The sequence below is a fragment of the Leucoraja erinacea genome, chromosome 14 (assembly GCF_028641065.1).
Source record: "Leucoraja erinacea ecotype New England chromosome 14, Leri_hhj_1, whole genome shotgun sequence".
NCBI lineage: Eukaryota > Metazoa > Chordata > Chondrichthyes > Rajiformes > Rajidae > Leucoraja > Leucoraja erinaceus.
Window position 1 is genome coordinate 22769459 of NC_073390.1, and position 9681 is coordinate 22779139.

Here is a 9681-nt window from a genome sequence, read left to right on the forward strand (position 1 = left end):
TCTCGTCTGACCTACCAGCAAGTTTGTCATCCACTGATGTACAACAGGCTCCTGACAAACGACATCCTTCTAGCTGACTAAATGTATGCCCACCAGTCCATCGTTTAGATTTAGTGTTATTATTGTCACGTGTATCGAGGTACAGTGAAAAGCTTCGTTCTGTATCATATCCGAACAGATTAGATATAATATACAAAAATACAATCGAGTACTCAAACTCAAGTACAATAGATAGAGCAAAGCAGATACAGAGTGTAGAATATTCTAAGGCTGTGCACTCCTGTCCTAGACTCCCCCTCTACTGGAAACATCCTCTCCACATCCACTTTATTCAGGTCTTTTACTATTTGGTAAGTTTCAATGAGGTCCCTCTAAACTCCAGCGAGTACAGGCCCATTGCCGTCAAACACTCATCATATGTTAACCCAATCATTCCTGGGATCATTCGCGTAAACCTCCTCTGGACCCTCTCCAATGGCAGCACATCCTTCCTCAGATATGGGGCCCAAAACTCCTCACAATATTCCAAATATGATCTGACCAGTGCCTTATGAAGCCTCAGCATTACATCCCTGTTTTTATATTCTAGTCCTCTCGAAATAAATGCTTGCATTGATTTTGCCTTCCTTACTACCAATTCAACCTGCAGGTTAACATTTTGGGAATCCTGCACATGCACTCCCAAGTCTCTTTGCTCGTCTCATTTCTGAATTCTCTCCCCAGTTAGATAATAGTCTACGCCTTTATTCCTTCGCCCTAATAAAGTGCATGAATCCACATTTTGCTGTATTCTGTCTGCTTGTCCCCACACTTACCCCTCACAAGTAGGTGTTGCTGCTTCCACTTGGAAGGAGGGACCGGGTTGAATTATCCGGTAGTGAACGGGAAACAAACCGGCCAGGGTCACATCTCCAGCCTCGGAGGTCGTGCTGAGGTTAAACTTTGCCCAAAGTCTGCAGCTCGGATCTGCTGCTGCAAGAGCTGCAGATGCAAAAAGCAGGGCTGGGCACACAAGCACCATCATCATGACATGAACCCTGTGAGAGGAGGTGAACCTGTCCATTTATACGGAGAAATTCACAAGAAAGCCGCGGCATTTCCCCAAAGCCAGGGGAGGAAAATATGACCCACATCACCCTTGAGAATGACTATGTGTTTCTTCTTCACTGAATAATCTAAACATATTCACACAGCCACATTAGGACATGAGGCCAAGAAACATATTTGGGAAAGTAAGCCAATGCATGGTTTAATTATTTTGTTCTGGGGTACAATGATCCCTGGTGTAATTGTTTCACAAATTAGAGTAAGCCCGCGCAAATGAAAAGCTAAAGATCTGTTGAGAACGGCACCTGCAGAGATTATACACTGAATGTCAAATTGCTCAGGAGACTGAGGAAATTTGGCCTGTCACCAATAACTCTCACAAACTTCTACATATGCACTGTAGAAAGCATACTGTCGGGTTCATCACAGCTCGGTTAGGGAACAGAACTGCCCAAGACCGCAAGAAATTGCAGAGAGTTGTAAATGTAGCCCAGTCCGTCACACAGACCAGACTCCCCACCATTGATTCTATCTACATTTCATGCTGCCTCAGAAATGCAGCCAACATAATTAAGGACATGTCCCGACAAGGACATTCCTTCTTCTCCCTGCCCCCGTCCAATAAAAGGTACAGAAGCTTGAAAGCGCACACCATCAGACTCAAGAACAGCTTCTTCCTCTCTGGTATCTGACCTGAACAGTCCTTCCATTAACTAGGGTACTGTCCGATTCACCTCTACCCCACTGTGAATATTGGAACGTTGTCTCTGGAACCGATGTGCTACAATGATGAGAACTATATTCTGCATTCTGTATCTTCCCCTTTGCTCTACCTATTGTACTTGAGTTTGACTTGATTCTATTCATATATATCAGATTTGATTTATTTTTCCTTAGTCTTAGGCCCCCTTCAGTCATGGCTGACCATGGGTGTCTACAGGGTGCTATTCCCTACATGGAGGACGCCTGTGCGAGACTTTGTTTAAAGTGGGGAGACTGGTGCACAGACAGCCACCACACGGTCCTTAACAAATCTGGGTCAGGATCCAGTGGCATGGAGTCCAGGACGACCGGAGACCCTTTTCTGTTACAGCCTTCATCCGCCTTCCCAGCCGTTGTGACGGTCCACTAAGGTCAGCCATCGTCCTCCACCTGTTCAACCGCTGAGGTCTTGGTTGGATTGCTCTTTGTCAGAGACCTCCCCCTCGACCTTACCGCCATGGGTGGCCCTACCAGGAGCATAGCTCCAGACGGCATCGCTCTCAGGATCTCAGGTCCACACAATCTTCTCCACCACGACTAGGTGACAATCCACGGACAAGAGATTTATTTGGATGGCATGCAAAACAAAACTTCACACTGCAACTCAGTACTGTACAATAATAATCCTAAACTTCAACCTATATAAAATTATAAGAAACATAGACAGGGTAGACAGTCAGAATCATTTTCCAAGAGTGGAAATGTCATGGACTGGAGGACATAGCTTTATGGTGAGAGGGGCAAAGTTTAAAGCAGATGTGCGGGGAGGCTTTTACTATGGTGGTGAAGGCTGGTACGATAGTGGCGTTTAAGAGGCTTTTAAATAGACACAGGGAATGGATGGATTATGGATCACATGCAGTGCAGAGGAGATTAGTTTAACTTGGCAGAAAGTTCAGCACAGGCATTGTGGGCAGTAGGGCCTGTTCCTGTTCTGTGCTATGTTCTACGTTTTAGAGTCATTGAATTACACAGCACAGAAACAGGCCCTTCGGCCCACCAATTCCACACTGAATATCAACTATCCGTTTGTATTCATCTGAGTTTATTCTCCATACATTCACCTCTACTCTTCCCAGACTCTACCAATACCAAACTGTACAGAGTTTGTACATTGTCCATGTGGCCACGTGGGTTTTCTCCGGATGCTCCGGTTTCCACCCACACAACAAAGACGTGCAAGTTTGTAGGTCTGTAAAACCTTGGCTTCTGTAAAATAAATGTCCCTCATGTGTAGGATAGCGCTCGGCTTGTACTCGCTAGAATTTAGAAGATTGAGGGGGGATCTTATAGAAACTTACAAAATTCTTAAGGGGTTGGACAGGCTAGATGCAGGAAAATTGTTCCCGATGTTGGGGCAGTCTAGAACAAGGGGTCACAGTTTGAGGATAAGTAGGAAATCCTTTAGGACCGAGATGAGAAAAACATTTTTCACACAGAGAGTGGTGAATCTGTGGAATTCTCTGCCACAGAGGGTAGTTGAGGCCAGTTCATTGGCTATATTTAAGAGGGAGTTAGATGTGGCCCTTGTGGCTAAAGGGATCAGGAGATATGGAGAGAAGGCAGGTACAGGATATCGAGTTGGATGATCAGCCATGATCATATTGAATGGCGGTGCAGGCTCGAAGGGCTGAATGGATTTTTCCTGCACCTATTTTCTATGTTTCTATGATGTGCAGGTGATTGCTGGTCAACATGGACTCGGTGGGCCGAAGGGACTATTTTTAAGCTGTATCTCTAAACCAATACCAGGGACAATTACAGATGCCAATTAACTTACAAACCCGCACATCTTTGGGATGTGGGATGAAACCCACATGATCACAGGGAGAACGTGCAAACTCCACACAGACAGCAACCGAGGTCAGGCTCGAACCTCGTCTGATGATGTTCGACAACACTCCTATCGCTGCTTTCAGTTAATCTGTTTATAAAGTCTTACATCTGTGCTTTAAACTTGTAATAAAGTGCAATCAAAACAATTCATTGGGCAATTATAGAAAGCTGCTCTGTTTGTTTGGAGTTAACAGGAAGATAAATGAATCATTATAAAATGCCTGGAGCAGTTTTTACATTAATTGCCTCACATGGCATCTAAGACAATATACTATGATGTTATCAGATCTTGCTACATCAAGTCAAATGCGTAGAAAGCTATGCTATGCAACAAAACCTTTCAAAATAATGAATTAGACATTGATTTTATGCTGAATTCAGAAGTGCTGTGTACAAAGCTAATTGTTGAAGGATTGATGTCAGAATTTTGCTGAACTGGAGACAGCCAGGTTGGTGAAATTAGGCACAAAACGTTGTAATAACTCAGCGGGTCAGGCAGCATTTCTGGAGAACATGGATAGGTGATGTTACAAGTCCTGAAACGTCACCTATCCAGTTTTTCCAGAGATGCTGCCTGAGCCGCTAAGTTGAGCTGCAGCATTTTGTGTCCTTTTTTAGTATACACCAGATCTGCAGTTTATTTTTATTACAAAGTGAAATTAGGCTTTGATGAGGACACTGTTGTAGAGGTCTTCCCATCCCCCATCTTATCCTGCATGCCCAATATTCTGTGCTAATGAGGTCAACAAGGCTGAATGTCAGGAATGATGTGTCAAAAAGGTAACAGTTCATAAATCACAGATTTAAGTCACTTGGCCCATTAAATCTACTCTGCCATTCAATTATGGCTGATCAATCTTTTCCTCTCAACCCCATTCTCCTGCCTTCTCCCCGTAACCTTTGACGCCCTTACTAATCAAGAACCTGTCAATCTATGCTTTTAGAATATCCAATGACTTGACCTCCACTGCCATCTAAGAGACATTGAATTTCACAGATTCACCACCCTCTGACTAATGAAATTCCTCCCCATCTCCTTTCTAAAGGGATGTAAAATTGTGAGAGACATCGATCGGATAGATAGTCAGATCCTTTTTCATAGAGTGGAAACATCAGAGACTGAAGGGCAAAGTTTAAAGATATGCGGCGCAAATCTTTTATCCTAAGGTGGCTGCCTGGAACGTGCTGCCATGGACAGTAGTGGAGGCAGATACTATAGTGACTTTTAAGAGGTTTTAAGGGGCTGTCCCACTGCAGCGACCTAATCTGCGAGATTAGAAGAGTTTGCCCTCAACTCAATCTCGCAGCATGGTCGACACATGCAGGGGCGGAAAACCCGAGGGGGAGGGGGGCAGAGGGGACACATGCCCCCCACCTTTTGAGAGGTGGGGGACTTCCCCCCCAAGTTTTTGTAATCCGGATTTTAAAACCCGGTGAAATCTCCGCTTTCCGCGAGACAGTGGGGGTGGGACTGATGATCGAGGGCACCGATTGGATGGGGGAGACGTCGGTCGGCAGGCAGGCAGTGGGGTCGGGACATAATGATTCAGCACGATGATTGGAGGAGGGAGGAGTGGGGGGAGGGGTGGGATTGAGGATAGAGTGCGGTGATTGGAGGAGGGAGATGTGGCACAGACCTGCGCTTCATCCGCAGCCAGGATCGATCCCGGCCGGGTCTCCGGCGCTGTCCCGAGTGCCACCCACCCCTCCACGGGTGGCCAGAGAGGTCGGCAGCAAAGATCCTCCGCTATAGGATCTTTGGTCGGGAGTCAAAGATCCCGGGCGCGGTGCCCCCAGGCCCACAGCCAGCACAGAGAAGCAGCGCTAAACCCAGCTCAACTCTGCCTGTCCCACCAGGTGAGCCTACAGCCCTTCCTGGACTTGCGGGAAATATGACCAGCGCGGAGAAGCTGCGCTGGTATCCCGTCAGTCCAGACAGGGCTGTAGTTAACCCGGTGAGGCAGAGTTGAGCTGCATTTAGCGCTGGATTGAGCCTCCGATGCCTCGCACGTGTGTGTGTGTGTGTGTGTGTGTGTGTGTGTGTGTGTGTGTGTGTGTGTGTGTGTGTGTGTGTGTGTGTGTGTGTGTGTGTTGTGTGTGTGTGTGTGTGTGTGTGTGTGCGCGCATGCACGCGTAGCCGCCAAAAAATTGTGTCCCCCAGTCCCCTGCATGTTTTGATAGCGAGTTCCGCTCTTGGACACGTGGTCCTATGAGGTCACTGGAACTCTCCTTCATGCTCGAGGGAAGTTCCCGTATACTCGCGGCCTCAGCTAGGTCGAGTACATTTTTTTTTCCCAGCATGTTGAAACATTTTCCGCGAATAAAAATTGGTCGACATGGTTCTTTTGAACTCGTGGCGCAGTGGAGTGGGGTCGCTATGTAGTTACAGACAGTCGATGGCAGCCGTAGGCAATCTCCTTCGCTGACCGGGCATTTTAATTGGCTCATTGGAGTTTTCAGGACCAAGGAAAACTGATCGGTAGGCTAAATGCAGGCTAAACTTTATAAACTTATTATCCTTCTTAAAAGTGTCTCCACTCCTGCTCTCCTCCCCCTCTTCTCTCCCATTCTTTCCCCTTCTCTCTCCCCTTCTCTCCCCTTCTCTCCCCTTCTCCCCTTCTCCCCTCTCCCCTTCTCTCAACCTCCGCGCTCTCTAAAGGACTTACCATTACACTGTACAGGTCTTTTACCTTCCTCTTCATCGCGGGTGTGAATTTCAGACAGCGCTCCCCCGCTTTCCATGATCCCCGCCCTTGCAATTCGTTCCAGCTCGCGGTTTCATCGCTGACGGTCGATCCAGCTCGAGATTTTTCAAGTGAGTGCCCTCGAGCATGAAGGCCGAAGACACTCTTCTGAACTCGCAGATTAGGTCGCCGCAGTGGGACAGCCCTTTTAAGATTTTTTTGTATGATTTCTTATTACCAAGATACAGTGATAAACTTTGTTTAACCTGCTATCCAGGCTGATCAGATCATAGAAACATAGAAACAGAGAAACATAGAAAATATCAATAACCCTTCTTCAGGCTGGTCAACTTGAAACATCACCCATCCATTCCCTCTCCTCTACAACACTATCCAGAGCCCTACCATTCACTGTGTAGGTCCAGCCTATGTCAGTCTTCCCAAAACGCAACGCCTCATATTTCTCTGTGTTAAGTTCCACCAACCATTCCTCAGCCCAGCTGCCCCACCGATCAAGATCCTACTGCAATAAAATAATTGAAATCAAATAATTGTAAGATTCAATGTTATTTATATTTGGTGCTTCAAATATAAGTTCATGTGGGGAAATATACTGCAAGAAAGTTTGGATAAATGGCTGAGATCCTGATAGTTCCTGTGTTATGAGTTTTATCAATTTACTAATAAAGCACAGTTGTATAACTAGTGAAGATGTGTCCCGACCCAAAACGTCACCGTATCCATGTTCTCCAGGAATGCGGTCAGAACCTGTGAGTTACTCCAGCACTTTGTGTCCTTTCTTTTGTAAACCACCGTCTACAATTCCTTGTTTCTACATTTTGACTACCCCACTGCAAAGTCTCCTCAGGTATACCTCCTTTGAAGAAGTTCTCGCCTGAAGAAAGGTCCCAACCCAAAACATTCCGTATCCATGTTCGCCAGAGATGCTGCCTGACCTGCATGTAACACCAGCACTTTCTAGCATTTACCGAGAATAATTCAGCAAATGTAATATTAATTATGTTTTGTCAAGTGGAATGAGTTCATCAAAGTTCCAGAAGTTTATTTTTTCTTGAGAGTAACTCAGGCACTAAATAAGGTTGAACGAGTCTCATTTTAGATGGAGCCTGTTTTTCCCCAGGTGACACCTGAGGCTTTGTTATTGCCACAGACCTGCACAATTAATCAGCAGGAGGATGGAGAAGTAATTATCTTCAAATAAAACATAAACTACAAAGGGGGACTGACACTCAGAGACACAGTGCCCTGGAGTCTGACAGAAATTAATCTCACTTTGTGAATTAGACCCATTAAATTCATCATTCCATTCATTCATCATCGTTGAAAACATTAGCGACGCAGTGGTGCTCTAACGGGAACGGTGACGGACACACCACACGTCTCTGTCCTCCAGTTCCTGCGGACTTCCGCCGCTGGAAGTATAGGATTTTGGTGTGTGAGCTTTATCATCATTCCTTACAATGCTGTGTACGACAGTGATCGCAACTTCTACTGAAGTTTTAAATGGCCGTTGGCTCGCTAGAACTCATCCGCCCTTTTACTGGTCTAGGTTTTGGTCCTGCTGGGGGTCCACTGCTCCCTCCTCACCTGGCAAACCCGGTGGGGGAGATGGTTTAGTCGCGGACTATCCGACCATGGAGCAGGTAGCACGGGATTACATGGTACCCGTGGCGGAGGGAACTCCCACCCGACCTGACCTGAATCCTGCCATCAGTTTACAGATACATCATTATAAATTGGTTATTTTCTATGTGACAAGTTTTGGAGGCCTTTGGACTATCTTTAATGGGACTTTACTGGTCTCTATCTTGCATTAAACGTTATTTCCTTTGTCATGTATCTGCACACTGTGGATGGCTTGATTGTAATAATGTACAGTCCTTCTGCTAATTGGTTAGCACGCAACTAAAGCTTTTCACTGTACCTCGGTACACGTGACAATGAACTAAATTAACTACGTTTAAAAAATCAAATACCATTGGCACAGTGATAGAAAAGACAAAGAGTGTGAGATAAGGATCAAAGAGGTACAAATTGTGCAGCCAGAGGAAGGAATATAGGGGGGAGGGCAGAGGGGGCAGGATGGGGGGGGGAAGTGAGAGGGAGGAGGGGGGAATGGGAAGAGGACAAATGGGTGAGTATGATTGTGTGTCATTTTGTCTTTTCATCTCACTTTGTTCAACCATCCACCTATTAACCCTTCCCCCTCACCTGTATCCACCTATCACTTGCCAGGCTTTATCCTGCCCCCATTACTCTTCCAGCTTTCTCCCCCCAATCAGCCTAAAGAAGGGTATAAATACAAAACGTTACCTATCCATGTTCTCCAGGGATGCTGCCTGACCCATTGAGTTACTCCAGCATTTTGTCTCTTTTTTTGTAAACCAGCATCCGCAATTCCTTGTTTCTAACATATTGTTGCCGATCTATCCCAAGAGCAAGTGCAGAAAGATATGAGGGAATGCACTAAATATAGCGCGTAAACATAGTACATCTGAACAAGGGTCCCGTCAGGGAATGGAGGGACATGGATCACCTGCTGGCAGAGGAGATAAGTTTATCTTGCCTAGTCGATGCGTCATCTGTCCATTCCTCCATAGATGTTGCCTGACCCGCTGAGTTCCTCCATCACTTTGTGTTTTTGTCAAGATTCCAGGATCTGCAGTTCCTTATCTCGACATTAAAAATAAATTTGTTGTCCTCAATATCTGAATAACATGAACAGGTAACATTTAGAGTCGGGACCCTTATCAATGTATTTCTCAATCGCTGACTTCTTATAGTGTGACACAGTTAAATGCGTCTCTTTGTCTCTCAAAGTGAATTTTAGAGCCACCTCTTTTTTCCCCTGAGCCTTATTTCATTAATCAGGAGATGCTATATTACTCACCCAAGCTTAACATACAGTATAAAACTCGAGCAATTAGACTTTATTTTATACTTTAGAGATACAGCATGGAAACAGACCCTTTGATCCATCGAGTCTGCACCGAACAGCGATGAACCATAAACTAGCACTATCCTACACACTAGGGACAATTTTAGAAAAGCCAATTAACCTGGCTTTGGCTTGTGCGAGGAAACTGGAGTACTCAGAGAAAACCCATGCAGTTCTCCAAAGGTGCTGCCTGGCCCGCTGAGTTACTCCAGCACTTTGTGTCGTTTTGTGTATTAACCAGCATCTGCTGTTCCTGGTTTCTACATTAATTTAGTTTATCATGTGTACCGCGGTACACTGAAAAGCTCTTTTATTGCGTGCTATCCAATTAGTGGAAAGACTATACATGATTACAATTAAACCGCCCACAGTGTACAGATACAGGATAAAGGG